Source organism: Electrona antarctica (genome assembly GCF_951216825.1).
Source record: "Electrona antarctica genome assembly, chromosome: 3".
In the NCBI taxonomy this organism is placed as follows: Eukaryota; Metazoa; Chordata; class Actinopteri; order Myctophiformes; family Myctophidae; genus Electrona; species Electrona antarctica.
In genome coordinates this window covers 30,592,581-30,610,961 of record NC_136808.1, presented here as the reverse complement: position 1 = coordinate 30,610,961, position 18,381 = coordinate 30,592,581, and positions in this window count along the sequence as shown.

Genomic DNA, 18,381 nt, shown 5'->3' with positions numbered 1-18,381 from the left:
GAGGGTGTGTAGAGAGCCCAGGATCACATTAGATAATTGGCACAGGGGTGAAAAAATGGGTTACAAAATCGAGGGATAAAAATAATAATAAAAAAAAAAAGAAGATGCATTCTCATTTAAACCTGTGAAATCTGATGATGTACTAAAAAAACTCATCGCCCTTTAGCAAACAAAGCCACCAGCCATGACAACGTCCCCACCAGATTCCTTAGAGATGCGGCAGCCTCTATTGCTCCAATAGTAGCCCACAGGATAGTGCAGCAGGATTCGTTTTAATTGCAGTAAAGCTTTCTGGTGTGAAGGTCACCTAAGATAGCCTAATAATGTATGGATCGGACATCATTGCTGGTTTGTTTTGTGTTCCGTTCTGTGAAAAGAAAATTGCCCCTGACTGTACCCTGTACTGATCACATTTCTGCCAATAAAGCATTCAATCAATCAATCAATCAATCAATCAATCAATCAATCAATCAATCAATCAAACAAACAATCAATCAATCAATCAATCAATCAACAATGTACAAAATGTATATAAAGTGCATCTATGGTTAAGCATTGTTTTTAGAGGGCAACACAGATTTGTAACTAAAGTAGATTTGTCTCTCTCTGTCTCAGTCTCTCTCTCTGTTTCTCTCTGTCTGCCTCTGTCTCTCTCTCTGTCTCTCTTTCTGTGTCTGTCTCTCTTTGTGATCTAATAAAAAGCTCCTCGTACTTCATTCCAAGTAACAGTCTGCTTATAGGATTTCTAAAGGTGGGGGGGGGGGGGGGGGGGGGGGGGGGGGTGTTGTGATTGTATCTTAAATGCCCCCGGGGGTCAAGTCCATTATAACTATAAGAGGCTAGTGGAGGACACAGGACTCTATTCTGTCTGTATTCTCTTCACTATCTTGACATATTGATTTTTTTCTCCAGTCTCCACTGCTTTCATGAAAACGCATTTTCAGGTCAGGATACCAATTGTATCCAATCAGTAAAAATAACTCAGACAGGATAGATTTAAATAAGTGAAATTGGAGGTTAGGACACAAAGAAATGATCAAGCAAAAATTCAAATATGATCATATTGAGGGGGTCATAGCCTGAAAAAGTTTGAGAACCACTGTCCGAGCACAGGAGTCTCTAACTTTTTTGGAGCCAAGCGACACCATTTCGTCTTTTGAATTAAATGTCTTATTCTGAAAAGTTCAGTTTTAGTCTAGTTTTAGTCAACTAAATATGAGATTTTAGTCAACTAAATCTACAGTTGATTTTGTCGACAAAAATATATTTTGGTTGCCAAAATATAAGGATAGATTTTTACACTGGAAATAGCCAATCTACAAGCTCACAACACGTGAGCTTGTAGATCTGCTATATATTTTCAGGGCGCAAACATAACATCACTTGTCTTTTAGTTCTACTGGATCTCTTATCCACTCCCTCCCTAAAAGTCTAGTTTTTATTTGTTGACAAAATTGTCAATATATTTAGTCTTATAGTTCTAGTCATCATAGTTTATATTTTGTTTTTATTTAGTTCGTCAGTGAAAATAGTTAGTAAACGAAAGATAGTTATAGTTTTAGTCAACGAAATTAACACTGCTAAGAAGACACATTTAAGTAAAAGATGCTATGAGATGAGATGTTAATGTACAACATTGTCGCTTGTATCCCTGCATGTAGACATATAAGTATATATATATATATATATATATATATATATATATATATATATATAGTTTTTCATAAATTAATGCCATACTTCGTTTGTAGGACAGTGTCGCACAAAAGTAGTGAAAATAGTCGATCCACCATCTCACAACGTGTCTCATCATCACGTGTTGTGAGTTTGTAGATCAGCAATTTTCTACAAAGGGTTTGAAAGTGATAGTGAAAGCATTCAAGTCACACAAGTGTGAGTTTTTGAAACATCGAAGCAATAAAAAAAGTATTAACAAGAGCTAAGTAATAACTACATTGGATCCATTGGAACATGATAGGTTCCAAGGGTACAAGGTTTCCACCCGGTAATAAAATAACACTATTTTGTGATTTATGGGTTACAAATTACAATTCACCTGGAGGAATTAATCATAGTAATAATAATGATTAATTGGCTGATTGAGCGTTGACTCAGAAAATAGTGCTATGTGTTATTTTTTAAATAATACAATGACTTGACTGAGTGATGAATTAGCTGATGTATTGATTGGATAAGTAGACAAACTTGAGTTTTGTTTTAGCATTTGAATGAGAGTGCACACACACACACACACACACACACACACACACACACACACACACACACACACACACACACACACACACACACACACACACACACACACACACACACACACACACACACACACACATATGCGTGGATTTCTAGGTAGATACTTGCAGAATCCACTTAGTGTTTGTTTATGCAAACCTTTTCCACCATAATGAGAGTGAATGGAACAGCTCCCAGACCACCTGGAGCAGCGCATAGATAAAGATGATGGATACGTACATCATTGCCAGGCAGCTTATAGCTTTAAGCTACCACTTTATATTCTGTTCACCTGTGGAGATGGCAGGACTCTGGTCCAGTTCAATAATAGAGCAGCGGTTCTCAACCTTGAGGTTATTGCACGGCAATAGGATTGGGATGCTGTAGGATTTTAACGATTCCAGTTATATATTCTCTCTAAAGGCTAAATTCCTTAACGGTTCCCTTTAACCATTCCAAATAGACCCTTAAGGCTTATTCATACTCCAGTTTTAGGTGAAAGTTCTAGGTGAAAACAAGAGAGATGTGTTTGGGAGAGCGGTGAGTGTCCTTTCACCCCGTCTTTGGGAGAGCGGTGAGTGTCCTTTCACCCCGTCTTTGGGAGAGCGGTGAGTGTCCTTTAACCCCGTCTTTGGGAGAGCGGTGAGTGTCCTTTCACCCCGTCGTGACGTCATGTTATTGAGATGTGTTTGGGACAGCGGTGAGTGTCCTTTCACCCCGTCGTGACGTCATGTTATGTGTTTGGGAGAGCGGTGAGTGTCCTTTCACCCCGTTGTGACGTCATTGGGAGAGCGGTGAGTGTCCTTTCACCCCGTCGTGACGTCATGTTATTTTCGGTGGTCACCTTATCGCCTAAAACTGGAGTATGAATAGGCCTTTACAGATCTGTAAATCTGAGTCTACAAATAGTCCTTGACATTTTTTAGAACCACTGGTATTACTTTTATAGCAGACATGAAGTCCACATACTGTACCAGCTGTGATAAAAAACAGAAACGGTTCCAAATGTGATGGAACCGATTCCGGTTCCTCAATGTTGGATCCGGCTCCGGATCCCAACCCGAACACTTTCAAGATATTTAAGTGTGCGTTATCACCACAATGCATTGTGAGCTTGTAGAAAAACATTTTAAATACACAAATCTTGTATGAGGTCCTGGCACAACATTTCTTCAGATTGGGGGGGTCTACAAACAAATACATATAGTAGGCCTACTAATTTCTGTTCCATTTGTACACTCTGAGAGTTAAATTAACTTTGATTTTACAATATACATTGAGGTCCCAAATATAGAAATGCCATTAAATGGGGGACCGTAGCCTATTCAGGTCAAACCTGGGGTCCTTGAAATGAAAATGTTTGAGAATCACTGCTAGAGCCGTAAAAACCTTCTCTTGTTATGGGGGTCCTTGGCATATATTTTCAAATGGGCGGTCCACAGGCTAATGAGTATCATTTTGAGGGTCCTTTTTTTGGGAACCACTGGTTCAGAGTACTTCTTCCAGCACTGTCCAAGTTCATACGTAGCTCCCACTTGATATTCGATTCACCTGCATAAATGCCAGGGCTGTTATCCAGGGCAATTATTAGAGCTCACATTAGTGCAGGGAGGAGGGAGCAGGGAGGCCCTCCATCAGCATGAGCGGTGTGTCTTTAAGGGAGAAGGGACTGAACCAGATCCATGTATTGATCAGGCTCTGACTGCTGTGACTATCAATAACTTATCCCCACACAGTCCATGCAGCCCTAACCCATGTGGGACTATTGATTGAGTCAAGACAAAAGGATGAGGAGATTTCACAGACTGCTGCATTGCTTACTGAGCAACCCTCTGTATGACACAGGATTACAGAGAGAGAGAGAGAGAGAGAGAGAGAGAGAGAGAGAGAGAGAGAGAGAGAGAGAGAGAAAGGGGGGAGGAGGAGGAGGCTGTCTAATGGCATTCAACCACCTAATAAAGACCACTGATTATGTTTATTCCTGCACTGTCTGCACCGAGTGACCTGGATACATAACCAATCAGAGCATCTACCTGTAAACACATTAGACAAATAAATTGTCCCAAAGGTGTTATGCCAAGTGAGTGCAAAACAAGGAAATAGTGCTGTAATTTGTCTCGTGTAGGGCAGGCTAACTATTTCCGATAGCACATGTACAATTTGTATGGTTTTGTATGCAATTGGTTTGCTTCCTAAGTTGCAATTTACACGTTTAGAGAGAGACAGAGAGAGAGAGAGAGAGAGAGAGAGAGAGAGAGAGAGAGAGAGAGAGAGAGAGAGAGAGAGAGAGAGAGAGAGAGAGAGAGAGAGAGAGAGATACAGAGAGAGAGAGATACAGAGAGAGAGAGAGAGAGAGAGAGAAAGAGAGAGGCCATTCTTGTGGCACTGAGGTCACAGACTGCAAACTTCAACATCATAATAGAAAGCCTCAGGTATATTGAAATGAAAAGAAACTCTGTCTAAGGTATATTTTATAGGAATGTTATAGATGCATGTCCTTTCATAGATGTCCTTCATGACCCACATTGGCTTCCTGTCAAACAAAGAATCCACTACAAACTCCTGCTCACCACCTGTAAAGCACTCAATAATCTGGTTCCCCTGACCTCCCAGACCTCTTCCATCGAGGATAGAGCTTTCTCTGGTGCTGCCTCTGGAATGCACTCCCCAACCATAATTAAAGACACTCTTCCTTCAAAACCCATACTTAACCTTATCGATTTTAGTCTTGAAGATGTTTTATGTATTTGGCCGTGGACCCCAACCTGAAAATGTTTTGTGACAGGGACCCCCAGAAGTTAAGATTTGTGTTACAAAATTCAAAATTATGTGATTTTTTTTTTAAATAAAAAAAGTAAAATAGCAGATGTACAAGCACACAGCATGGTACAAAGTGATGCGCTGTGAGCTTGTATATCGCCTATTTTTGAGAAGCACTGTTCTAATCTAAACGACTGAGACCTCTTTTCCACCGGTTGGGAACCGGTTCAGTTCAGAACCAGTTTTTAGTCCATGAGCCAGACCTCCAAAATAGGAACATTAATTATGATTTGAGTGGGCAAAACCATACCTATATTAAATTCTCAATATAAGTAAATTAATATATGATAACCCTACAGTGGTACCTTTTTAATATGCATATTTTCCTACATAATGCCCAATTTGCATATTTAAATATGTCAATCATTGTCTTATCTTAAGTAATCAACTGGGGAAGTTTCATGGTGATAACTAACTATTAATTAAATGTTTTCCTATTCACCTATCACATATAGGCCTACTATAGGTGAAAATTACAAAATGTGTGATGAATATGAAAAAGCTACTCCTGTGGAAGGGTTATCATATATTAATTTACTTATATTGATCCTACCTGTATAAACAATTTAATATAGGTATATGGTTTTGCCCAGTCAATTGATAATTAACATTCCAGTTTTGGAGGTCTGGCTCATGGACTAAAAACTGGTTCTGAACCGAACCGGTTCCCAACCGGTGGAAAAGGGGCCTGAGGGTTTTCAGAAAAAGTTATGTTGCTATTAGGCCTACTGTATATAAACATAAAATCTAGAATGAGACAGATATGCTTTCCCATTTCTAATGGGTTAAACCAGCATAAACTGCATTAAGCATTCACTTCATCATCACTTTGTTCAAGATTGCTGAAGATTTACTGTACAAATGTTAAGATTAATAAAGGTGCTTTTGAGGCTGTCTGCTGAATGTGCATAGACATCATAGGAGAGCTGAGTGTCAGCCACAGGAGACTGACTGCTCAATGGAGCTTTGAGTCACATATCATCTCTGTTGGCTGCAGCTGGAAACCTCATATGTCCAAAACGACGAGCTCGAAACGCAGCACGAAGCCACGCGTTTCGAGCTTGCAGATCTGCTACTTTTGATGCTTTTATGTAGCTCTGTAGTAGGGGCCCCCCTAGTGTATAGCCGTTATAGAGCAAACGCCCTTCATGTGGAAGGTTGTGGGTCCGAACCCTGCCTGGGGTCGACATCAGCATCAGCAAGGGCAGCGGTCACTACGGGTTCCCAATCCAACATCAAATCAAACGGGTTCAGATCTGAGTCTCCTGAGGAGGCGCGTCTGAAGTCTGTCCTCAGTGTCCTGGACAGGAGCTCCGTCTGGACGATGATGCATGTGAAGCTGTAGTATGGTCAAGTGCGAAAAAAAACACAAACTGTTACAGTGTGGACATAAGAGGCTTCTGCCCGACAGCAACAATATTGCATTTCTTAAGGATTATGGCTTTATGTGGGTTTTATTGGAATATTGGCAGTCAGCAGGCAGTATAGGGTTTTACATACTGTATGCATGTATGCATGGGTCAGCATGATCGTGTGGACGGGGAAAAGTAAGATCGACATCATTGGACACACAGAGGTGAATGACCTTTGCTGAGTGCTTAGTGCTCATTACACGATTGCAACGCCCACTGTGTGGTGTGTAGTCGGATAAAAACTGTGCTCATGTTGGAAAATGTCATATTTACCTATAACAACAAGACTGTATTGAGTGGTTCACACCAACAAAATAAGTCGTTTTCAAAGGCCAGCTCGAAAGGAGACAACAAATAAATCATAAAAAGTCCAATTAATTTCAATTCAAATTCATAAAATTATTGTACCATACTACCAGTTTAAAGGTAGGTTATGTGATATGTTTTGGTTAAAACGAAAAGTGTTAATATTCCGAATTTTGTCTGCTCATTTCTTTGAGCCATCACTTCCAATTACCGTTCTGTAATCTGTATCCTGATTGAGTTCTCTAACCTGATCAAATTGGTATTAATAAAGTACTGGAGAGACAGGGAGACTGAACAAACACTATGAGTAAAAAAATTACTTACCCTACCTTTAAACATTTTATTTATTTTTTATTAAACAAAATGTTTGACAACAAAACATACTTTAGTTTGACTAATGCCGATTTTTTTCAAAACACATTTTCTCGCATTACTTCCTACAGATTTTGTCCAAACATCACGCAAATCGTTACACATTACTATGATTGGCTAAGATTGACATGTAACGTTTGCAGGAGTGGCTAGTTTTGAACAAAATGCCTCAAATATATATATATATATATATATTGCTCCCGAAGTCCCGATGAGCATGTTGGTGACTTGTACTGCACAATCTCTGTAAAGCGCCTTGGATAAAGGCACTATATAAATGCACCATTTACATTTTTATTTACCATTTAGTCCAAACATACACAAATCGGTACACATTATTTTTCTCTATAGTCATGTGATCAAGATGGATCTGTCCGATTCTTCATATTCCATCAACATTGCTGGCCCACAATAACCTACCTGACCTGGCGGAGACCTGTGCTCATAGGAGTTCTCTCTGCACTCTGTTTATGTGACCATTTTCCTCTGTTGACTAGAGTCCATGGTTACTCTGCTTATTCTCATTTTATGTGACCATTTTCCTCTGTTGACTAGAGTCCATGCTTACTCTGCTTATTCTGATTTCACATTGTAAGTTTCTCTGGGTAAGAGCATCAGATAAATGCATATAAATTGTGAATTGAATGGTATAGGAACCGCTAAAGCTAACTAGATCCACTCTGTTTCTGAAAGTCATCTTGAAGCTTCTACACTCTGCGAGCAGCAATAAGGCAAAATTTATTTTCACGAGGGTCATATAAAATATTTGTCTGAACATTTATTTTGATTTGTTACAAGATACAAGATTTCTTACAAGATATCCTTATACAATTGTTTTAGTGCTGTCTGGTTTTCCTCTCACGTTAAGACATGAGACCACGATTCAGTACAAAACCGCAACAGTTATGTTCTGTCGGGTAGAAACCTTGTATCTCTATATTTCAACTTTTTTATGTTTTATGCTCAAGATCAGAGCTCTATTTTCACTATTTTAAAATGTTTCTCAAATAATAATAATGATAATAAAGGAGTATAACCAGCTCAGTGACCTTGAGGTTAGAGTGTCTTCCCTGAGACTGGGAGGTCGGCGGTTCGATTCCCTGGTCGGGTCATACCCAAGACTATAACAATGTGACCCAATGCCTTCCTGCTTGTCACTCAGCATCAAGGGTTGGATTGGGTGTAAAGGCCCACTCCTACTTTTAGTTTAGGTGATAACCTACTCACCACCGTGGTTGGAAAACTACAATATGACGTCAGTTAAGCTGCGGTGATAAGAGACTCACCGCTCATCCCAACACATCTCTCTGTTTTTACTAACTGTTGTTTTGTTTAAATGTTTTGACATCACCTTAAATGTGATAAGGTGATCACCTAAGAGTGTAGTATGTGTCCAGCTTTAGTCTCCACAACATAATAGCATCATGTCCAGGCCAGAGGGCTGTACCTGTACATCATGCTGCCTCACGCTACAGAAACAGGAGCCCTATATAAGAAAGGAACGGTGTCGGACATACAGGGTTTCCACCTGACAGCAAGTGAATATGTTGGTTAATTCATGTTGGACAGCACTTTACTGAAAGAAACCCAACAGGACAGAGAAAATATTGTTTGACAAACAACAACAGTGTTTGTATTGATTTACTGTCTTTGTCAATTGCTGCTTATGAGAAACAGCAGCCACTGTGCGCACGCACGCACGCACGCACGCACGCACACACACACACACACACACACACACCAAAAAGGCAAACATATAAGCATACTTACAAAACAATCACGACACAAAGTTGGACAATTGAAGGATTTAAGATATGAAAGTAGAAGAAAATCACAAACCTAAATGGTGCATTTATAAAATGCCTTTATCCAAAGAGCATGTTACAATGTGCTTTACATGTACCATGCAAGTCAGAAACCTGCTCACCAGGAGCAGTTTATGGGCTCAGTGTCTTGCTCAAGGACACTTCAACACAAAAGTGATTGAACCGGGAACCATCCATTTTCCAAGCGGCCGCACTACCTCCTGCTTTACCACTGCTGCACCTGTTTGTTGTTGAAATATATAACAGTAGGGTGAAGATGTTTTGCTCAGTAATGATCTACAAGCTCACAGATTTAGTGAAGCGCTGATCTATAAGCAGTAAGCGTTAAATGCAACACGTTTGTGAGCTTAGAGCGGCAAGTTTTGGAAAATGTTCTCCCCAGAATAGGGATGGTATATAGTGAGGATTTTACAGTGTGCATAACTGAGGACTGATACTGTACGGGAATAAGCTTGAGAAGCAGTGAAAGTATTGGTAATCATAAGTTTTTGAACCGGGGACCCCCACACACTGACAAGCACTTGGAATTGTAGGAGTTGAGTTGAGGCATTACATTTAGTTTGACTCGGTTCCACAGATACATATTGTGAAAATAGCAGATCTACAAGCCCCCCCAAAATAAATGAATAAATCATGTGGGGATCCCAACCCACATGCTGAGAACCATTGCTTTAAACACCAAAGTTACTTCTGTTGAAGGGTACAGAGACAGATTAAAATGACACCATCTTTGGCTGATAGTCAAAATATTCAGATTTAATCTTTGGTACAGTTGTACAGAATATGCTAATGGAGAAGAAGATTGTACATTTGTTCAACAACTGCCCAGAAATAAATGTTTTTCTATTACCCCTGGACCTCAGACACAGCATGGTTTGTCCTCAAAAGTCAAACAATAATTCAGAATGTTTTTTCTTTTAATCAATAAAGGACTGACTCACTTTGAGAGAAAGACCTTCGTCAAGCTGCATTGCAGCACAGTGCATAAACTACACATTAAAAGCAGTGGTGGAAAGTAACTAAGTACATTTACTTAAGCACTGTACTGGTATTTGTACTTTTCTTGAGTATTTACAATTTCCAATACTCTTACTTCTACTCCTTCTACTTCTACATCTCAGATCCAAATATTCCACTACATAAATGTCTTCACATAAATGTAGTGGAGTAAAATCTCCACTGCATTTATGTGAAAACTTTAGTTATTAGTTACTTTGTAATGTAGATTATTATTATCATTACAAAACATACACTAACCACTTCAGCCCTATATACATTTTGGCCATTTGAAAATAGACAATCTACAAGCTCACAATGCGCCATGATGTGATGCATTGTGAGCTTGTAGATCGGCTATTTTATGCGATGCATTGTGAGCTTGCAGATCGGCTATTTTTTAAATATTTTTATACATTTGACAACTTGAAATTGGACATTTTGCATAAAGAGGACTTTTACTTTTGGTACTTTTAGTACATTTTGATGCCAATACTTTTGTACTTTGACTCAACTATTATTTTGTATTCCGGACTTATACTTGTAACCGAGTATTTCTATTTTGCAGTATTGATACTGTACTTTTATTAAGTACAAAAATACCACTGATTAAAAGCACCTTACAGCAAGCCAAGGACCACTTAGCTGAGAGAGAGATGAAGCAGGGATGGCAACATACAGTACTGTATGGAATGTCAGAACAGGTCAGCTCCAATATTTCATGGCCATGGTTTCATGGCCATATATAGCGTGTCTTAGGCTGAGCTCAGACCTTTAATGCACTGCATTGCTGTTGTTGTGTAGTGTCATGGCCGCCCCAATGCATTTCCAATGGAGGTCACATGGTTTGACACAACATTTGTGTTGTGTGAGGGGGAGGGGGCAGTCGAAACACAGCTGAAAGCCATACAACAGACCATGTGACCTCCATTGGAAATGCATTAGGGGCGGCCATGACACTCACAACAGCAATGCAGTGCATTAAAGGTCTGAGCTCAGCCTTAAGTGTATAGGGTGTGATGATGTCAAACTGACATATGGTGGACTGACAACCATATATGGAGATCTAAGGTCACGTGATGTCACGAGATGTCACAAGGTCAGATCCATATATGGAGATCTAAGTGTCTCCATGATGTCACGAGATGTCACGTGGCGCGATACCATATATGGACACATGGGTGACTAACTAACTAACGGACGGGAGATGCACGTTTTCATAGTAAGGCCTCACTCAGACCTTTACAGCGTTGTGAGTGTCATGGCCACCCCAATGCATTTCCAATGGAGGTCACATGGTCTGTTGTATGGCTTTCAGCTGTGTTTCGACTGCCCCCTCCCCCTCACACAACACAAATGTTGTGTCAAACCATGTGACCTCCATTGGAAATGCATTGGGGCGGCCATGACACTACACAACATTCATCCAACAAGCATACAGCAATGCATTAACCGTGTGAGCTCAGCCTCAGGGTGCACTCACACGGTTAATGCAATGCTCTGTGCTCGTTGGATCAATGCTGTGTAGTATCATGGCCGCCCAATGCATTTCCAATGGAGGTCACATGGTTTGACACAACATTGTGTTGTGTGAGGGGGAGGGGCGCATTCGACTGCGCCCCTCCCCCTCATACAACAACAATGTTGTGTCAAACCATGTGACCTCCATTGGAAATGCACACGGTGTGAGTGTGAGTGCACCCTTAGGCTGGGCTCACACGGTTAATGCAATGTTCTGTGCTCGTTGGATGCATTTTGTGTTGTGTCATGGCCGCCCAATGCATTTCCAATGGAGGTCACATGGTTTGACACAACATTGTGTTGTATGAGGGGGAGGGGCGCAGTCGAAACACAGCTGAAAGCCATACAACAGACCCCTCCCCCTATGTTGTGTGAAACCATGTGACCTCCATTGGAAATGCATTGGGCGGCCATGATACTACACAGCATTGATCCAACGAGCACGAGAATTGCATTACAGGTGTGAGCTCAGCCTTAGGCTGAGCTCAGACCTTTACCTCCATTGGAAATGCATTGGGGGCGGCCATGACACTCACAACAAAAATCAGTGTTGCGACCGTGTGAGCTCAGCCTAAGAGCGACCTTCGGTCGCAATAACATTGTGTTGCAGGTTAAACTTTTTCATAGATTTCATAGACCTACAGTATTTGACAATGACAGCACTAGATCATGTCAGATTCATGTTTATTGATTGAAGTATTTATTAACAGTTTGCAGAATTACAGTACAAGCACAACTCAATACAAAAACTGTTAACTGTGAGTGGACGACCCAATAAAGCATTGGGTCGTCCACACATTAATTATTTGTACTTTCTGTCATTTTACCACTTAAACCGTCAATGCTTTGTAAAACTTGACCTTTCACTCTGTACTTAGTGTGCCCTTATTTCCCTCTAGTCTACTCTACACCCAAGTCTTTGCAGAAAATTGCCGATCTACAAGCTCACAAAGTAATCCCTCACAGTGCGAGCTTTTAGATCGGCTATGATAAAGGTCTCCTCAGAATAGTAATGCTAGGGTTCAAGTGGTTAGTGTAAAATATATATATATAATGAATGAATTCCTCTGTGTGTTCCTCTCATCAGGTATATTCAGGGTGGAATCCCTGTCCCGCATGTAACTGTTCATCTAAACTGCGGTCATCATTCACTTACTACACGCTTTCTACCAGGTAAGCAACATTTTGCATTCACGGATTTCAGTTTGATTTGTCTTTAAAAATATATATTAATATTAATTTAAAGGGAAGCCAACAGTACCTCTGTATTACACACTTGTTCTTAAACAACTATAGCCTTTAGGTCTTAGTGAAACAGACTTGAGTTGCAAAAAGCATGGGAATACATCACATATAAAAAGCATTTATCAAGAAACATGCGTATAAGCTAAGAACGTAGCTAGAACATATCTATATAATGACACTGTACATATAAACTATACATATATACTATACTATGCTGTACATATATACTATGAAGTGCTATGACTACATACAATGCAATTATTGTGCTGTCTACATAACATGCTATAAGTCTGTATCAAATGCTATCTAAGTCTAAAAAGTGCTGTCTAAGGGGGTAGGGTAAGTGCTATGGGCCATGGTGGAGTCTGAAAAGGTGGGTTTTCAGACTACGGCGGAAGATTGGGAGTGATGCTGCAGTTCTGATTGCAACGGGGAGTGCATTCCACAGTTTTGGAGCCAGAAGGGAGAAGAGTTTGGGACGTGTGGAGCGTTGTCCCGGCGTTTTTAGTGAGGGTACTTCCAGCTTCCCTGCATAGTTGAGTTGCCGATGTTTTTCTGTCTACACCAAGTCCCCTGATCTAGCTTGTGTGAGCTTGTGGATCTGCTATGTTTAACGTTTCTCTCCATAATAGGGATGCTGGCATTCAAGAAGTTTATTTTCAAAACGATCTAGAAAAGAAAAAGAAAAATGTGGAACTGTCGACAGGTTGAGCCTTTTAGAAAAATCGGAACTCATATATACAGGGTTCAAGTTGTCCTGCCACTCCTTTTGCCTTGTGTAGTGCACCCGAACGGTTGCGTGGAATTGAAATCTCTGTGTACTGTTTGTTCCTTAACTGTTCCCACCACGACACTGGAGGTCAGTCAGACCCCAGGAAACTATACAGCGGCTCGCTCGTATGGCCTGGGTATCGTCTTGAACTGCTGAAGGCGTTGGAGGAGAGCACCGCAAAACCTTTAGCGTCTCGCCTAAAGAGTAATGTGGCCTCTATTATGAAGGAACTCCTCAGCGGCTCGCGTGATTGAAAGTCTTAAGGCTAAGAGCATCATCCGCGGTCTGGTACCTCTCCTCTCTCCTCCGGTCTGAAAAACTGGGTCCTCCACTCTGCTCTGAGGGGTTTTATGTTACTGGTGGTGAGGTAACTGTTGTCTTTTTTTGCCATGCCTTGATTTATTTGAAGATGGCTGGCGCCAAATAACTCACTGTCTGCTTAGTGAGGGGAAAACACACATTCTTATGCCAACTCCTAATTATTTATGGGCCTTTACTATCAACTAAGGAACTTTAAGGACCTTTTACAATGTCATCTACAAACACACTTCCTACAAACATTACATTTTAGCATTAAAAACTAATTAAACACAATACTGTTTCTACTGACGTTGGCGATGCCCTCGTCGTAGTTACTAGGTGTTATCTTCTCGTCTTGTCTGGCGCATCCCCCCCAGGTGTTGCGGGGGATGTCCTCAGGAGATTCCTTTCTCTGCCCCCTGGACTCTGCTGCCATCTTCTTCCTTGAGATCAGCTTCTCCCCTCCTTCTCCAATCTCCTCTTTTGAGGCGAGGCCTTACTTGCTCTGCCCCCCTCAGCCTTTGTCAGGCTGGACATTCATCATGTCCCTGCTCCACCTAACTGCAGTGAACGCTTTCCCCCTTAGCCCCTCCTCCTAAGGGCCAAGGAAACTTCACTGCCAACAGGAACATGTTTGAAAAAAGTGTAATAATACAAATCTTGCCGGGGGGTGTGTGTCCCTGGCACCATATACATATTTATTCCGGTGTCCTTCACACGGAAATGTGTGAGAACCGCTGGTCTAATTGGCCCCAACATCGCCATTGAGGCTCCATTATCTCACATTGTCTAAACACAGCTGCCTGTGTGCTCTGCATGGTGTCGTGGTAGTGCTGCTGCTGTGGAGACTTCTCCTGCACACTGTCACACTGTGTCGCACGGTGACAGCCAAGTACCCAGGAATATGATGAATAGTCCGCTGAGTGGCAGCTGTGCCGCGTGCCAAACCTCTCCCAACCACCCACACTGTACCTGAGAAGGAGTGACATTGTGATGTTAGTTTCCCCTGTGTGAGAATGATGGCTGAAGGCGTCTCATTACGACTTTAGTGCGACTGACTGAAGACACTATGGAGCACAGACACTGTTTAACAGCCCTGGAGGAAGTTAGTATACTCGGATTTGTGGCTTGGGTATAACGGTTGCTGTCGGGCAGAAAGTTTCCAGAAATCTCCATATAATTTTGTGTAAATGAATGCCCTATACTTGATCACACTACAGTGTCACACAAAAGCAGATCCACAAGCTCGAAACGTAGGCCGGCGTGAAACGATACGTTTTGAGCTTGTAAATATGCAACTTTTACTATTTTTAAATTTGAATCCTGAAAAGTAACCGTTTTGGACATGAGATTTCGACCCAACGGAGACAATAAGTAGAAATACCACTGTGTAAGTAAGTAATGTCCTGCGTTCAAAGTCTTACTCAAGGACATCATGAAATGGATTATTTTGCTAACGTCTTCCTCGTGCAGTGCCTCAACCAATCATTTTCTCTGTAAAAAGGAAGGAAGAAGAATCTGAATGGAATTTACTGGGTTTTGTGATGTTATGTATTGTCAGAATCAGGCTTTTTTGGGTTTGTTTATGTGCTAAAACTAAAAGAGTTGTCTTTGAGAGCTTTTTCATCGCACATGGAATATCAATTAGACACGTTTTTTTTGCATATTTTCTAATCAACTGTGACACAGAGCGATATATGTCGCTAATTGGACTACCGTAGTTACTTCAGTAGCACAACCCCAACCTCAGATGGCAGATGTCTAAAGATTTGGAAGATATTTGAGGGAACTCGATGGCATAATGGACAAACTGCATTCAAAACTCATAATTCAACTCCAAGATTTAATTGATAATATAACATTAATATAAAACCAGTATGACGCCCAGAGGGAAAGAAGCGACCTCGCCCTAAAGGGCGAGGTCGTGTGCACGCATCCGCCTGGGTGACGGCAGACTGCTGGGCGAGCGCTGGCGCTTTGGCATGGGGGGTCAGATCAACATATGGAATGAATTCTGTACTGGTCATATATGGAGTGTGTCTTGAGCGTACAGGATTTGATGAGGTCAGATCAACATACTGTATGGAATGTCAGAACAATGTCAGCTCCATATATGGAGTCTAAGGATGGCAGCGGGGGCAGTGTCTTGAGTGTACAGGGTTTGATGAGGTCTGGCCATATATGGAGCGTGTCTTGAGTGTACAGGGTTTGATGAGGTCAGATCAACATATGGAATGTCAGAACCTGTCAGCTCCATATATGGAGATCTAAGTGTGGCAGCTGATGCTGCTGTATTAAGTGGATTGTTTAGAGCACCGAAGTCTGACGTAATTTACGCATCCTACCCATGTGTCGCGTTTTCTGACACAGCGACCTCGTCCTTTAGGGCGAGGTCACTTCTCGCCCTCAAGGCGTCTTATTGGTTATTCTAACATAACCCAATGTTAGAGAAATTACTTCCGCAACCCAGGGGAAGTCAGGACTTTGGTACTCTATTTTATAATCAACTGTGCAACAGAGCGATATGTCGCTAATTGAACTAGCTATATAGTTACATCATGACATGGTAAGAACTCGACCAAATCATGGAGAAAATGTCCTTAGTGAGGTTTTCCAGGCACGTGCAGCTGGGTAGAGACCACAGGACAGACCATGGACCAGATGGAGGATTATAAATCCCCGGCATCTCCCAGTTAGATCTGGCTGATGTGGCCAGGTAGGGAGAGAGATGTCTGGGATTCTCTGCTGGAACTGTTACTGATGCCAGTACACTTTGACAGTGGTGTAAAGTAACTCATTATATTTACTCAAGTACTTTACAAAAGTTTTTTTTCTTTTCTTTTTTTTTTTAGTGGTGCAAACCACTCCAACAACCAGCTTTGTTTGTACCCGTGTATGTGTGTACCTGTACGTGGGGCCACGTACAGATGAGCACGGTTGCTATGGTTAGTGTGTGACGTCACTGCACCACTCAGTTCACACGGGTGTGATTCTTTACTTTATTTCCAGTTCTCAGTACCTTTACTTCTACTCCACTACATCTCAGAGGCAAACATTGTACTTTTACTCTACTATAATTATTTGAAAACTTTAGTTACTAGTTACTTTGTAGATGTTGATGATTATTATCACAAAACATGCAATAAATAACCACTTTAGCCCTATATACATTTCGGCCATTTGAAAATAGCAGATCTACAAGCTCACAATGCGTCACATCGGCTATTTTCAAAAGATTTTAATACATTTTATACATTTGAAAACTTGTGAAAAGGGACATTCTGCATAATGAGTACTTTCTACTTTTGGTACCAAAACCACTGGGAGAGAGATGTGTGGGATTCTCTGCTATATCTGTAACTGATGCACACTTTGAATAAGCATGCAAATGGATGGATGTGTACAGAGAAAATCCTGTCAATCTCTCCGTCTCCTCTGTCTCTATGTGGTTCATGGTGGTCTCTCTGTCACTCTCTAATTCTCTCTGTTTCTCTGTCTGTCTCTATGTCTCTCTCTCATCGTGCAGGTATAGAATGGGGGTGGGTGGGGTGCTGTGCGTCATGGTGGTCTACCTGATGGCAGCAGCATGGACCCTCAACCCAGAGGACCCGAACGTCTGCAGCCACTGGGAGAGGTAACTAAGTACATTTACTCAAGTACTCTACTGGAGTATTATTTGCTTTACATGAGCATGTCCATTTTTCAATACTTTATCCACTTAAACCCTGTATGGTTGAGCGGAGGCCCTCAGGGCTCTATACTAGTTATACTAGTGTATTTTCTGTTTTCTGTTATTGTGCGGAAAGCTTTCACTGAAAATGGCAGATCGACAAGTGCACAGCGTGTTGCGACACATTGAGAGCTTGTCGATCTGCTATACTGTGTGTTCTACGAAAAGCTTTCCCCACATTGAGGATGCTAGGGTTTAAGTGGTTAATAATTTGGTATGTCAGTTTTTCCTGCACAACAATTCTTTTTTGTCAAATAGATTATAAATTGGTATACAAACATTGTGGTATGAAATATTTTTTTCTTTTATAGAAAACAAAAAAATGAAAGAAAAAATACAAAGACAAAAAAGATAAAGAAAACCCTCAACCCTCCCACCCATACTGCTCAGTGACACCGCATAGGCCTACTATAGAATAAAGTAGTATAAGCTCATGGAAAACATCTGAAAAGAAAATGGTGTACAGTCAACCATATCAGTATCCTTCCTGTGTATTAATTGTTTCTACTCAAGTAATGGACAAGGGGCAGCCAAACCTTATCAAATTGTCTCTCCCTGTTTCTCAGGAAATACCTTATTCTCTCAAGATGAAGTGTACTAGTCATTTCATTTAGCCAATGCTTAAATACAGGAGCCTCCTTCTTTTTCCAATGTGTCAATTTTTTTTTTTGCTGTAATCAGACCATATGAGAAGAGTTGTTTCTGTGCTCTCGTCAACATAGGCATGGAGTCTGACAAACCCAGAATAATTAGTACAGGATCGGACGGGGTCAATAGGAATACTCAAAATATCAGAGAGTGTCTCAAATATCTTAATCCAATATCTTT